This window comes from Vicia villosa, unplaced genomic scaffold (assembly GCF_029867415.1).
Source record: "Vicia villosa cultivar HV-30 ecotype Madison, WI unplaced genomic scaffold, Vvil1.0 ctg.000089F_1_1, whole genome shotgun sequence".
NCBI classification, from domain to species: Eukaryota; Viridiplantae; Streptophyta; class Magnoliopsida; order Fabales; family Fabaceae; genus Vicia; species Vicia villosa.
In genome coordinates this window covers 1405926-1420509 of record NW_026705008.1, presented here as the reverse complement: position 1 = coordinate 1420509, position 14584 = coordinate 1405926, and the positions used below count along the sequence as shown (strand labels likewise).

The following is a 14584-nucleotide window of genomic DNA, read 5'->3' as shown; positions in this document are numbered from 1 at the left end:
ATTCAAAAACCATAAATAATTTAATCAACAAATCGAGAAACTCAAGAAATCAAGCAAGAGGGAAATGTGAAAGCGATTAGAACTTGGCGATTAGTGCTTGTACGCCAATATGCGTATGAACCCATGCTTATTCTCTTTTGCTCTCTCTATAGGCAACTCCAAATATACATAATAAAGCTACCAAGTCTCAACGAATCACATCCTCCAACAGTTCAAAACTCAAGGTTCATATTCCACTTTTGCATAATTATGACTATGAACTGTCAATTTAGAGTCATACCAATGAAAACCTATGTCCCTTGATGGAAAATAAATGTATTTTCAGACAATTTCTTACTCATTGAAAAATTGAAATTGCCCAAACCTAAAACTGCAATCTACTAACTAAACATGTCAAAATCAATTCTACATATGTAAAATCAATTTTGAGTGCTCGAAACATGAAACCGAACATACACTTGATCATTGTAAAATGTAGCTTTCAGAGTGAGGACTCCTGAACTGTAATGAATGGTTCCTAGGCCAAAATGTTCATACATCTATCTAGAAACAAAATTGTTTAATATTTATAACTTTGCTCACTAAGAATAATAGATAACCATATGCTGTTACATAATAACTATGTAAGAAATTCAACATTCAAGGGTCAAAGATGTTTTCACCCAACCTGCAATTTGGGTCAGATTGGGTCAGTTGCAACATCAGAAGCAACAAAAATAAGTAGGTCTTTATCTATAGAGAACCTTACATTAAATAAAAACACAAGTACCCTTTTAACAATCAAAGATAACAACCTAATAATAGAGACATATGGACCCCAATTACAAGTACTTCTACCATAAAAACCAGCTCCCACCAGAAGAATACCCCAGAAACAGAAACCAATTAAGTTAAATAAAAAAATACTAAACTTTAAGGATAAAGTTAAAAACTTTACCAATTCAAATTACTATAGTTACATGGAAGAACAATTAATTTTTTATCATCATATAGCTTTTCTTTTCTCTCTATGTATTATCACTTGTCAACTCTGCAACATTAGACAACTATAATCTCATGTCATCTTAAAATACAAATGCCACATATAGATAAACAAATTAGAAAGTTTTGCCATCAGCTCTACACAGTATTTTGCCATTAGAATAGTTTCGCTTCACCGAACTCTCACTCTTTGGAATCAATATTAAAAACGCATTATTAGCTCTACACGCTATTTTGCCATTAGAATAGTTTAGCGTCACAGAATTCTCAACCTTTGGAACCATTTCGAAAAAAGAATTATTAGCACTACACACTATTTTTCCATTAGAATAGTTTAGTGTCACCAAATTCTCAATCTTTGGAATCAATGCTAAAAATGCATTATTAGCTCTACACACTATTTTCCCATTAGAATAGTTTAGCGTCACCGAATCCTCAATCTTTGGAATCAATGCTAAAAAAGCATTATTTGCTCTACACACTATTTTACCAGTAGAATAGTTTAGCGTCACAGAATTCTCAATCTTTGGAACCATTGCTAAAAAAGAATTATTAGCACTACACACTATTCTACCACCAATAGATAAGCGGCATTTATTCCACTTGGACAGTCTTCTCGATATTGCATCAATCACCAGTTTTCATAACTCCTTTCATCTATGATTACCACCCTAACCACCCATAGGAATGTCCAAATATTTGAATGTTGTAGTTCAAACCTTACAATCTAACACATTTACTACTTCGTCTTATGTATAGGAAGTTACTCCTTTTGACATTAGCAAGTTAAAACCTTCAGCTGCTTTCAAAAATAGGAAAGGCAGTAGAGGATCAACTTGCCTTAGTTCTCTACTAACTTCAAATTCTTTTGCGAGGCTTCTGATGACCAACACTGAAATAGTTGAAGTTTGACGACACTCTAAAATATGGCCTTTCCATTTATCGTTGAATCCCTTTTTCTTTTCCATCATTAAGTTCTCAAATATTTCCAATCCACAAAATCATACACTTTTTTTAAATCCACTTTACACATCAACACTTCTTTTTTCCTCCTATTTGCATCATCTACTAACTCATTTGCTACGAGTATTCCACCTACCATCTATTAGAATTGCAAATCAAAGATAATTTTGCAAATCAAAGAAAACTTTAGCCACCATCTCCAATCTATTTGCCAATAGCTTTATTAAAACTTTCTACATGCTACCAGTTAAAGATGTCGGCCTAAAACGGTCCAGCTTCACCAAATTTTTTATCTTTGGAATCAATGCTAAAAAAAATGATTAGCTTCATGCACTATTTTGCCATTCAAATGAAAGTCTACTTTAATTCCTTCACGAAATTCATCTATGAGAAAATGATTATCTTCATCTCAAATGTGTTTAAATTCAAAATTCTGCATAACCAATCTTTTCCTCTTTTCCTATCTAAATAGACCTGAGAAATAATAAAAAACTTCATCCTTTATCTCATGAACCCCTATCTACTTTGTTCCATCTACTTCTATACAATTAATCTCATCAATTTTTCTTCTATACAATTAATCTCATCAATTTTCTTCTATATAAGAGGCACGTGTGAAAGAACTGTTAAAATCTTCTATCACGCAACATCTAGCACCTGACCTGTTTTTTATTTGATCAACTCCATCAATTTACTCCATAGCAACATTTTTCCAACAATGATTAATCCAAACCAATTAATCAAAACCATGATCGCCTTGATTAGTCTTATAAGTCTCATTTTACTTTGGCCAGCCACTTAATATTTTAACAAAATCAACAGATCCCCTTAAAATAACCAAAAAGACTTTAAAAAACCAATCCTAGAACTAGATCCAACGTTGTCCGTGACTTCAAGTAATAAGCAAATGATTAAAACTAGAACACAATATCTTGCACAACCAACGGATTTAATCCCAATGAAGGAACAATAATATTAATATAATATAATTCTATCGCAAATCAAGTGATCCAGCTATGACAAATTCATTCTGGTACAATGATAAATTTAATGATACGGCCAATTTAGATTAGATTAGATGGATAAAAAACAGAAAACAAAACACAAATAAATATCATAGACTTTTGGGACTATTTTTAGTCGACAAATTCATATGCTTTTTCAAATTCTACTTTTAACATCTTTTTTTCCTCCTATTTGGCCTACGGCGAATTGCGAATCAGGGATCACAGTTCTTTTTTCCTCCTATTTGGTATTTGGCGATTTACGAATCAGAGATAGTTTTTATATCCTCCACCTTCAATCTATTTGCATATAACATTACTAAGATTTTCTAGATGCTGCCAATTAAAGTTATTGGCCTAGCTTCACTTTCTAGATGCTGTCAATTAAAGATATTGGCTTAGCTTCACTAGATTCTTTATCTTTGGATTCAATACTAAAAAGCATTAATAGATCCACGCACTGTTACACCATTTGAATTAAATTCAACAATGAATATGAAAGTCTGTTTTGATTACATCCAAAAGCTCATTAATAAAACTGAAATCATTTCTTATTTCCTCGTCTCTAAGTTCAGCTATGAGAACATCATTTTCTTCATCTCTAATGCATTTAAATTCAAAATTCTGGTCTTTCCCTCTTTTTGTCTCTAGATAGACTTAAGAAATAATTGAAAACTTCATAATGCATAATGCGTTTCACACCAATATTTTGGGTGGATATTGATTGGATATCAATATTTTTTTTGAAAAGGCGGTAACATTAAATTAAAGAAAAGGTGTCCACCCCTACACGCCTCTTATTCACCAAACAGAAAAACAGAACATGAGCCAAACAAAAAAAGGCTATAATGCACAACAGCAAAGATAAAAATGCTCCTTCCAAAGATTATCCAAAAAAATAGTTAGCAGGTCATGTCCCGAATAAGCTCGACCAACCAAGGTTGATGGAAAAACCAACACCAAGTAGCATTCTAACAAACCACACGAATAAATATGAGAATTACTTAATAATTCAAACACTAACTACGACCAAACAGACGTATTGACGATCAGTAATATTTTAGAATTGATCTCAATACCCCATCAACATTGTAAGTTTGTAAGCAACCAAATGGATTTAATATCTAATTAACAATAGGGTAATTAAATCTAAGAGCTTTATACTTTAGCCAATTCCAAGTCACCTCGATACTCCATCATCTGAAGCTATTGTAATTGGAACATAGGATGACACACTTCTATTCATATTCGAGAAGCAGAAGCAAAAGAAACGCTGACCTGTCATTGTTTTTTTCAATCCGACTCTTTTACGATGACATTAGAGTTTCACTTGTCATCTCCGATCATTGTAATCTTTATTTCTCCTCCTATGAGACTCGATATGTAGTCGTTGTCATCACGGATGCTTACTGCAAACATTTAAAAGTAGTAATCAAACTTATAACCACGTCATACAAATAGCCACTATCCTAGAATAATCAACCTGCAACATATAATAGCGTATTCATGTTACGCCAACTGTTCACCAGCAGGATTAATTTGTTCAGGAATTTTGATAGCATTAGATGTCACTACCTTCTGGTTGTCCCTCTACTGCGACCTTTGCTAAAATAGGTAGATCTACCGGCATAAAATTGACAACACTTGGCAGGTAGATGCTGAGATGAATAGAGACAGGAGATATTTGATTTGATTTCCCAGCCATCCTGTTAGTCCAAACAATTTTCACAATCTTCCAAATGTAACTCTAAAATCAAAATGCATTGCAAGACATACAGAAATCGACACCACAACATATAGATAACACATAGACATTGTAAGTTGAGTTATATGACATCGGATCGTCAAACAAAGCATTGTAAACAAATAATAGTGAATCATACCGGGTATTGGAGATTGTGAGTCCTTCCGATTTATAGTCACATCCTGTGTCGAGCTTCTGTGTTGCATCATCTTGTTTGAACCAGTCGCGACATGTATCTCATTTCTCGAGCTATACTGCACTTGCGAGTTTCATCGAACTAGTCGCAATGTTCTCGAATCTCTATCTGGATTTGGAAGAGGACTGACGAAATACAATGACAATAGATTCAATATAGCCCTTTCTTTTCTTCAAGAAATAAACAAATCAAGCACAAGAGGGAAATATGAATGCGATCAGAACCTGTCGGGATTCATGAATTACATCTAAGAATATCAGTGGATTGACAGACAATGAATTTCTATCATCATATTGCTTTTCTTTTCGCTCTATGTATTATCACTTGCCAACTCTGCAACATTAGACAACTATAATCTCATGTCCCCTTAAAATACAATTGCCACATGATTTTACAAGAAAACCAGTCAAATGATATAAATAATTCTACAATCTCAGTCAAATGAATCACCAATGCCTTAAATGAAGCCTTTTTTTCTAGATTATAAATCAAACAGTAACACTAACCTATTTTTCAAGATTATTCCTTTTATCCAAGGAGTCCAAAAATGTGATTCAACTCCACTTCCTAATTTCATGCACATCCTTTCAAAGAACCAATTTAATTTGAAGTCCCACGACCCACTTTCTACCATGTTTATGTCCTGCTACCAAGCTGACCTCATTCTCTCAATTTTACTCACTTTACCAAATATTTCACCATATTTACTTTTTAAAACCTTAACCCACACACTTTCTTAATAGAGTTAGGTTGAACACCCTTGAATTTTGAACACCCTAGAATTATTTGTATGTTTTCCAATCTTCCAACCCACGAGAAATTTTTAAAGAGAGACTCAAATTAGAAATAATATCTAACAGAGCTTTAAAGAAAGAAATGAAATAGACCGGTAATGTGTATAACAAAGTTTAGAATGATGATTCGGCCACATGTAGATAAGCACTAATTATTCCACTTGGACAATCATCCTGACACTATATTAATCACCAACTTCAATAACTTCTTTCTTCTATGATTACAACCATCAGAAACATCCAAGTATTTCCAACCTTAAAATTTGATTTGCCATCATGGCCCTCATGTGTTGCCAACTTTTTCCCACAATTAAGATATCATTTGCATACTGCATATGTAAGAAGTGAACATCACCTCTATGGAACTAAACACTCAAAAATATAAAAAGGCGATAGACCTTTACCATCATCGGATTTTGTTTTTGTGAGACTTCCATTGACCAACGCAAAAATAGTTGATGATCAAAGACACTCTAAAATCCAGCATCTCCATTTAACGTTAAATCCTGTCAAAGTCCAAATATTTCCAATCCACAAAATCATATACTTTTTTTAAATCCACTTTGAATATCATTTACTAACTCATTTGCTATGAGTATTCCATCTACCATATGTCGGCCCTTTAAGACCGCAAATTGTAAATCAAAGATAACTTTTTTAGCCACATGCTGCCAATTAAACATATCGACCTAAAATAGTTTAGCTTCATCAAATTCTCAATCTTTGGAATCAATGCAAAAAACGCATTATTAGCTCTACACACTATTTTCCCATTAGAATAGTTTAGCGCCACAGAATTCTCAATCTTTTGAATCAATGCTAAAAACACATTATTAGCTCTACACACTATTTTGCCATTAGAATAGTTTAGCTTCACCGAATTCTCAATCTAGGGAACCAATGCTAAAAACGCATTATTAGCTCTACACACTATTTTCCCATTAGAATAGTTTAGCGCCACAGAATTCTCAATCTGTGGAATCAATGCTAAAAAAATATTATTAGCTCTACATACTATTTTGCTATTAGAATAGTTTAGCGTCACCGAATTCTCAATCTCTGGAATCAATGCTAAAAAAGCATTATAAGCTCTACACACGATTTTGCCATTAGAATAGTTTAGCGTCACCGAATTCTCAATCTTTGGAATCAATGCTAAAAAATCATTATTAGCTCTACACACGATTTTGCCATTAAAATGAAATTCAGCAATGAATATGTGAAACTACAATTTCCCAAAACTACTTAATAAACTTGAAATTTATGTTATTTGGGTCAGAATTCGTCGATCTCTCGCAATAACAAACAACATTTCTATTACCTCCTTCCTAAATTCAACTATGACAGTGTCATTAGTGCCAATGAAGGGACAATAATAATATATTTCAATCACAAATCAAGTGATCCATCCATGTAGCAATGACCAATTCATTCTAGTACGATGATAATTTTAATGCTGAAGTCATTTTAGAATAAATGGATCCAAAAAATCAGAGAACAAAACACAGAAACAAACTAACAAACATAAAAATCCATAGAATTTAGGGCATCAGTCATCCAAGGTGATATTAACATCAACAATATTCAGATGCAAATTACCCATTTACACCATTTCAGATTCATCATTTGCCTAATTCTGATAACAATTCAAAAACCATAAATAATTTATTCAACAAATCGAGAAACTCAAGAAATCAAGAAATCAAGCAAGTGAGGGAAATATGAAAGCAATTAGAACCTGTCGGGATTCATGAATTACATCAAAGAATATCACTGGATTGACACACAAATCAATTTTTGTTATCACTTCGCTTTTCTTTTCCCTCTATGTATTATCACTTGTCAACTCTGCAACATTAGACAACTATAATCTCAGGTCACCTTAAAATTCAATTGCCACATGATTTTACAAGAAAACCAGTCAAATGAAATGAATAATTCAACTTTCTCAGCCAAATGAATCAATCACCAATGCCTTAATAAAAGCCTTTTTTGTTCTCAATTCTACATACTATTTTGCCATTAGAATAGTTTAGCGTCACCGAACTCCGAATCTTAGTAATCAATGCAAAAAAAGCATTATTAGCTCTACACACTATTTTCCCATTAGAACAGTTTAGCGACACAAAATTCTCAATCTTTAGAATCAATGCTAAAAGAGCATTATTAGCTCTACACACGATTTTGCCGTAAGAATAGTTTAGCGTCACCGAATTCTCAATCTTTGGAATCAATGCTAAAAAAGCATTTTTAACTCTACACGCGATTTTGCCACTAGAATAGTTTAGCGTCACCGAATTCTCAATCTTTGGAATCAATGCTAAAAAAGCATTATTAGCTCTACACATGATTTTGCCACTAGAATTGTTTAGCGTCACCGAATTCTCAATCTTTGGAATCAATGCTAAAAAAGCATTATTAGCTCTACACACTATTTTCCCATTAGAATAGTTTAGCGACACAGAATTCTCAATCTTTGGAATCAATGCTAAAAAAGCATTATTAGCTCTACACACGATTTTGCCATTAGAATAGTTTAGGGTCACCGAATTCTCAATCTTTGGAATCAATGCTAAAAAAGCATTATTAGCTCTACACACGATTTTGCCATTAGAATAGTTTAGCGTCACGGAATTCTCAATCTTTGGAATCAATGCTAAAAAAGCATTATTAGCTCTACACACGATTTTAACATTAGAATAGTTTAGCATCATCGAATTCTAAATCTTTGGAATCAATGCTAAAAAAGCATTATTAGCTCTACACACTATTTTTCCATTAGAATAGTTTAGCGTCACCGAATTCTCAATCTTTGGTATCAATGCTAAAAACGCATTATTAGCTCTACACACTATTTTTCCATTAGAATAGTTTAGCGTCACCGAATTCTCAATCTTTGGAATCAATGCTAAAAAAGCATTATTAGCTCTACACGCGATTTTGCCATTAGAATAGTTTAGCGTCACCGAATTCTCAATCTTTGGAATCAATGCTAAAAAAGCATTATTAGCTCTACACACAATTTTGCAATTAGAATAGTTTAGGGTCACCGAATTCTCAATCTTTGGAATCAATGCTAAAAAAACATTATTAGCTCTACACACGATTTTGCCATTAGAATAGTTTAGCGTCACGGAATTCTCAATCTTTGGAATCAATGCTAAAAAAGCGTTATTAGCTCTACACACGATTTTAACATTAGAATAGTTTAGCATCATCGAATTCTCAATCTTTGGAATCAATGCTAAAAAAGCATTATTAGCTCTACACACTATTTTTCCATTAGAATAGTTTAGCGTCACCGAATTCTCAATCTTTGGTATCAATGCTAAAAACGCATTATTAGCTCTACACACTATTTTTCCATTAGAATAGTTTAGCGTCACCGAATTCTCAATCTTTGGAATCAATGCTAAAAAAGCATTATTAGCTCTACACGCGATTTTGCCATTAGAATAGTTTAGCGTCACCGAATTCTCAATCTTTGGAATCAATGCTAAAAAAGCATTATTAGCTCTACACACTATTTTGCCATTAGAATAGTTTAGCGTCCCCGAATTCTTAATATTTGGAATCAATGCTAAAAAAAGCATTATTAGCTTCTACACACTATTTTGCCATTAGAATAGTTTAGCGTCACCGAATTCTCAATCTTTGGAATCAATGCTAAAAAAGCATTATTAGCTCTACACACGATTTTGCCATTAGAATAGTTTAGCGTCACCAAATTCTCAATCTTTGGTATCAATGCTAAAAAAGCATTATTAGCTCTACACACTATTTTGACATTAAATTGAAATTCAGCAATGAAAATGTGAAAATACGCTTTCCCAAAACTACTTACTAAACTTGAAATTTATTTTATTCGGGTCAGGATTCTTAGATCTCTTGCAATCATAACCAACATTTCTATTACCTCCTTTCTAAATTCAACTATGACAGTGTCATTAGTGCTAATGAAGAGGCAATAATAATATAATTCAATCACAAATCAAGTGATCCAACCATGTAGCAATGAACAATTCATTCTAGTACGATGATAATTTTAATGCTAAATCATTATAGATTAGATGGATCCAAAAAAATAGAGAACAAAATAGAGAAACAAGTTAACAAACATAAAAATCAATAGAATTTAGGGCATCAGTTATCCAAGGTGATTTTAACATCAACGATATTTAGATGCGAATTACCCATTTACACCATTTAAGATTCATCATTTGCCCAATTCTGATAACTATTCAAAAACCATAAATAATTTAATCAACAAATCGAGAAACTCAAGAAATCAAGCAAGAGGGAAATGTGAAAGCGATTAGAACTTGTCGGGATTCATGAATTATATCAATGAATATTAGTGGATTGACAGACAAAAAAAATTTTATCATCATATAGCTTTTCTTTTCCCTCTATGTATTATCACTTGTCAACTCTGCAACATTAGACAACAATAATCTCATGTCATCTTAAAATACAAATGCCACATATAGATAAACAAATTAGAAATTTTTGCCACTAGCTCTACACAGTATTTTGCCATTAGAATAGTTTCGCTTCACCGAACTCTCAATCTTTGGAATCAATATTAAAAACGCATTATTAGCTCTACATGCTATTTTGCCAATAGAATAGTTTAAGGTCACAGAATTCTCAATTTTTGGAATCATTGCTAAAAAAGAATTATTAGCACTACACATTATTTTTCCATTAGAATAGTTTAGCGTCACCAAATTCTCAATCGTTGGAATCAATGCTAAAAATGCATTCTTAGCTCTACACACTATTTTGCCATTAGAATAGTTTAGATTCACCGAACTCTCAATCTTTGGAATCAATATTAAAAACGCATTATTAGCTCTACACGTTATTTTGCCATTAGAATAGTTTAGTGTCACAGAATTCTCAATCTTTGGAATCATTGCTAAAAAAGAATTATTAGCACTACACACTATTTTTCCATTAGAAGAGTTTAGCGTCACCAAATTCTCTCAATCTTTGGAATCAATGCTAAAAACGCATTATTAGCTCTACACACTATTTTCCCATTAGAATAGTTTAGCGTCACCGAATTCTCAATCTTTGGAATCAATGCTAAAAATGCATTATTAAATCTACACACTATTTTGCCATTAGAATAGTTTAGCGTCACCGAATTCTCAATCTTTAGAATCAATTCTAAAAAAGCATTATTAGCTTTACTTACTATTTTGCCAGTAGAATAGTTTAGTGTCACAGAATTCTCAATCTTTGGAGTCAATGCTAAAAACGCATTCTTAGCTCTACACATTATTTTCCCATTAGAATAGTTATGCGTCACCGAATTCCCATTAGAAATGTTTTTGATTTGATCAACTCCATCAATTTACTCCATAGCAGCCTTTTTCCAACCGCAATTAATCCAAACCAATTAATCAAAACCATGATCGTCCTGATTAGTCTTACGAATCTCATTTTACTTTGGCCAGGCACTTACTATTTTAACAAATTAACGTAGCCCCTTGGAATAACCAAAAAGATTTTTAAAATTAGAACACAATATCTTGCACAACCAACGGATTTAATACCAATGAAGGGACAATAATAATAATAATATAATATAGTTCTATCGCAAATCAAGTGATTCATGTAGCAATGACAAATTCATTCTAGTACGGTGATAAGTTTAATGATACGGTCAATTTAGATTAGATGGATTAATAAAAATAAAACAAATAAATATCATAGAGTTTTAGGACTATTTCAAGTCGACAAATCATATGCTTTTTCAAAATCCACTTTAAACATCTTTTTTTCCTCCTATTTGGCCTTCGGCGAATTGCGAATCAGGGGTCATACTTGTTTTTTCCTCCTATTTGGCATTTGGCGAATTGCAAATTAGCTTTTGTATCAGCCACCTTCAATCTATTTGCATATAACATTAATAAGAATTTCTAGATGCTGCCAATTAAAGATATTGGCCTAGCTTCACTTTCTAGATGCTGCCAATTAAAGAAATTGGCTTAGCTTCACTATATTCTTTATCTTTGGATTCAATACTAAAAAGCATTAATAGCTCCACGCACTCTTATGCCATTTGAATTAAATTCAACAATGAATATGAAAGTCTGCTTTAATTACATCCTAAAGCTCATTAATAAAACTGAAATTTATGCTATGAATCAAAGAACTTCAAACTCTCAGAATCCCAAACTTTTCTTATTTCCTTCTCTCTAAGTTCAGCTATGAGAACATCATTATCTTCATCTCTAATGCATTTAAATTCAAAATTCTGGTCTTTCCCTCTTTTTGTCTCTAGATAGACTTATGAAATAATTGAAAACTTCATAATGCATAATGCGTTTCATACCAATATTTTGGGTGGATATTGATTGGATATCAATATTTTTCTTGAAAAGGCGGTAACATTACTAATCTCATGCATGAGATACTACTCCCAAAAGCAAAACAAAATATGAGTTACAACTTGTCCGCCCTTACACGCCTCTTATTCCCCAAACAGAAAAACAGAACATTAGCCAAAGAAAAAAAAGGCTATTATGCACTACAGCAAAGATAAAAATGCTCCTTTCAAAGATTATCCAAATAAATAGTTAGCAGGTCATGTCCCGAATAAGCTCCACCAACCAAGGTTGATGATAAAACCAACACCAACTAGCATCCTAACTAACCACACAAATAAATATGAGAATTACTTAATAATTCAAACACTTACTCCGACCAAACAGACATATTGACGATCAGTAATTTTTTAGAATTGATCTCGATACTCCATCAACATTGTAAGTTTGTAAGCAACCAAATGGATTTAATATCCAATTAACAATAGGGTAATTAAATCTAAGAGCTTTATACTTTAGCCAATTCCAAGACACCTCGATACTCCATCATCTGAAGCTATTGTAATTGGAACATAGGATGACACACTTCCATTCATATTCGAGAAGCAAAAGCAAAAGAAACGCTGACCTGTCATTGTTATTTTCAATCCGACTCTTTTACGATGACATTAGAGCTTGACTTGTCATCTCCGATCATTGCAATCTTTAGTTCTCCTCCTATGAGACTCGATATGTAGTCGTTGTCATCACGAATACTCACTGTAAACATTTAAAAGTAGTAATCAAACATCATAACCACGTCATACAAATAGCGTATCAGTTCACCCACTATCCTGATATAAACAACCTGCAACATATAATAGCGTATTCATGTTACACCAACTGTTCTTTCACCAGCAGGATCAATTTGTTTAAGAATTTTGATAGCATTAGATGTCACTACCTTCTGGTTGTCCCTCTACTGCGACCTTTGCTAAAACATGCAGATCTACCGGCATCAAATTGACAACACTTGGCAGGTAGATGCTGAGATGAATAGAGACAGGAGATATTTGATTTGATTTCCCAGCCATCTGTTAGTGTCATCTTCAATTTCTTTTCGAATCATAGCCATGGTAATTTGTCCCAACAATTTTCACAATCTTCCAAATGTAACTCTAAAATCAAAATGCATTGTAAGACATACAGAAATAGACACCACAACATATAGATAACACATACACATTGTAAGTTGAGTTATATGACATTAGATCACCAAACAAAGCCTTGTAAACAAACAATAGTTAATCATACTCGATCAATAGAATGTGTGAGAAATACTTATCTTCCAAATGGCGGTAGGAGATATTTGATTTGATTTCCCAGCCATCCTGTTAGTGTCATCTTCAATTTCTTTTCAAATCATAGCAGTGTTAATTTGTCCCAACAATTTTCACAATCTTCCAAATATAACTCTAAAATCAAAATGCATTGTAAGACATACAGAAATAGACACCACAACATATAGATAACACATACACATTGTAAGTTGAGTTATATGACATTAGATCACCAAACAAAGCCTTGTAAACAAACAATAGTTAATCATGCTCGATCAATAGAATGTGTGAGAAATACTTATCTTCCAAATGGCGGTACCAGTAGTATTAACATGGTGATTCATATCTCACCTCCACTCACATATATGCCCTAACAAACTTTATCGTCGACATCTGCATCACATTGGCACTACGGCTTTCATTATGAGTCGATTTCATCTCGATCTGGGAGCTTTGAGTGACGCAAAACGTTCACAACAGCACACCTTTTTCCAATCCTTCACCTCATAAGAAAATTTTAAAGAGAGACTCAAGATTAGAAATAATACCTCACAGAGCTTCGAAGAAAGAAAGGAAATAAACAGTTAATGCGTACAAGACAGATTTTAGAATGATGAATCGACCATCAATAGATAAGCATCGGTTATTCCACTTGGACAATCTTCTCGGCATTGCTTCAATCACAAATTTCCAAACTTAAACCCCAAGTATAATGAGAACTAACCAGTGATGCGCCAGTTCCAACTGCAAAAAGCTTGGACCCATTATGCTGTGCAAGGTAACCACATTTTGTAAAACAATTAGCCACAAGAAACTAAAACCTAAAAAGAAAGCATAAAACATAAGTTCCCTGATTGTACATACCACAATTGCACCAAATCTCTGCAACAAGGAATATGATGTTCCAGAGAGAGCAACCTGTGGAAGGAAGTTAAGAATGTGGTAATTAAACACTGATAACATTTAGTGGTGAAAATTGCTTTAGTAATGTAAACCATGTGAAGGTAATGTAAACCTGGAATGCATTATCTGGGCAATTGTGGGAAAACTTAGAAATTGCCCCTGCACTAACTCCAAGTGGTGGTCTAAGAGAAACAGTAGGTGCAGGAAGATAAACGAGTATGAAATCTGCGAGTATAGCCATGACCTGCGAACAATATATGTAATAGGGATGTTATGGGAATTGACTACAATGCAGCATACATGTTTCACAAGAAGTAATATTTTCTCTCCACTATAGCATGC

The 14584-nt window shown here is 33.1% G+C and overlaps 1 protein-coding gene and 5 non-coding genes across 15 annotated transcripts in view; all 6 read right to left on the bottom strand.

Annotated features, from left to right (window-relative positions):
* Positions 1-3802: 3802 nt before the first annotated feature.
* The window catches only part of LOC131623970 (uncharacterized), a 43666-nt gene continuing 32884 nt past the window's right edge, over positions 3803-14584 (bottom strand). For 3 of the 10 annotated variants that reach the window (XR_009290381.1, XR_009290389.1, XR_009290390.1), the window contains 9 exons: positions 14355-14486; positions 14204-14257; positions 13935-14108; positions 12964-13836; positions 12649-12779; positions 5113-5221; positions 4832-5013; positions 4524-4654; positions 3803-4357 (listed from right to left, as the gene is read on the bottom strand). The gene's annotated coding sequence lies outside the window, so the exon portion shown is untranslated. Of the gene's footprint in view, positions 4358-4523; positions 4655-4831; positions 5014-5112; positions 5222-9941; positions 10115-12648; positions 12868-12963; positions 13843-13934; positions 14109-14203; positions 14258-14354; positions 14487-14584 lie in introns of those variants that run through there. The other 7 variants (XR_009290385.1, XR_009290383.1, XR_009290384.1 and 4 more) reach the window with 7 other exon arrangements.
* On the bottom strand, positions 5102-5185 carry LOC131623992 (small nucleolar RNA snoR14). Its single transcript, XR_009290408.1, has one exon. It is a non-coding gene; the product is annotated as a small nucleolar RNA snoR14 (small nucleolar RNA).
* LOC131623976 (small nucleolar RNA Z101) lies at positions 7224-7317 on the bottom strand. The gene has a single exon (XR_009290393.1). It is a non-coding gene; the product is annotated as a small nucleolar RNA Z101 (small nucleolar RNA).
* Positions 7410-7494, bottom strand: LOC131623994 (small nucleolar RNA snoR14). Its single transcript, XR_009290409.1, has one exon. It is a non-coding gene; the product is annotated as a small nucleolar RNA snoR14 (small nucleolar RNA).
* On the bottom strand, positions 9818-9911 carry LOC131623987 (small nucleolar RNA Z101). Its single transcript, XR_009290403.1, has one exon. It is a non-coding gene; the product is annotated as a small nucleolar RNA Z101 (small nucleolar RNA).
* Positions 9994-10078, bottom strand: LOC131623995 (small nucleolar RNA snoR14). Its single transcript, XR_009290410.1, has one exon. It is a non-coding gene; the product is annotated as a small nucleolar RNA snoR14 (small nucleolar RNA).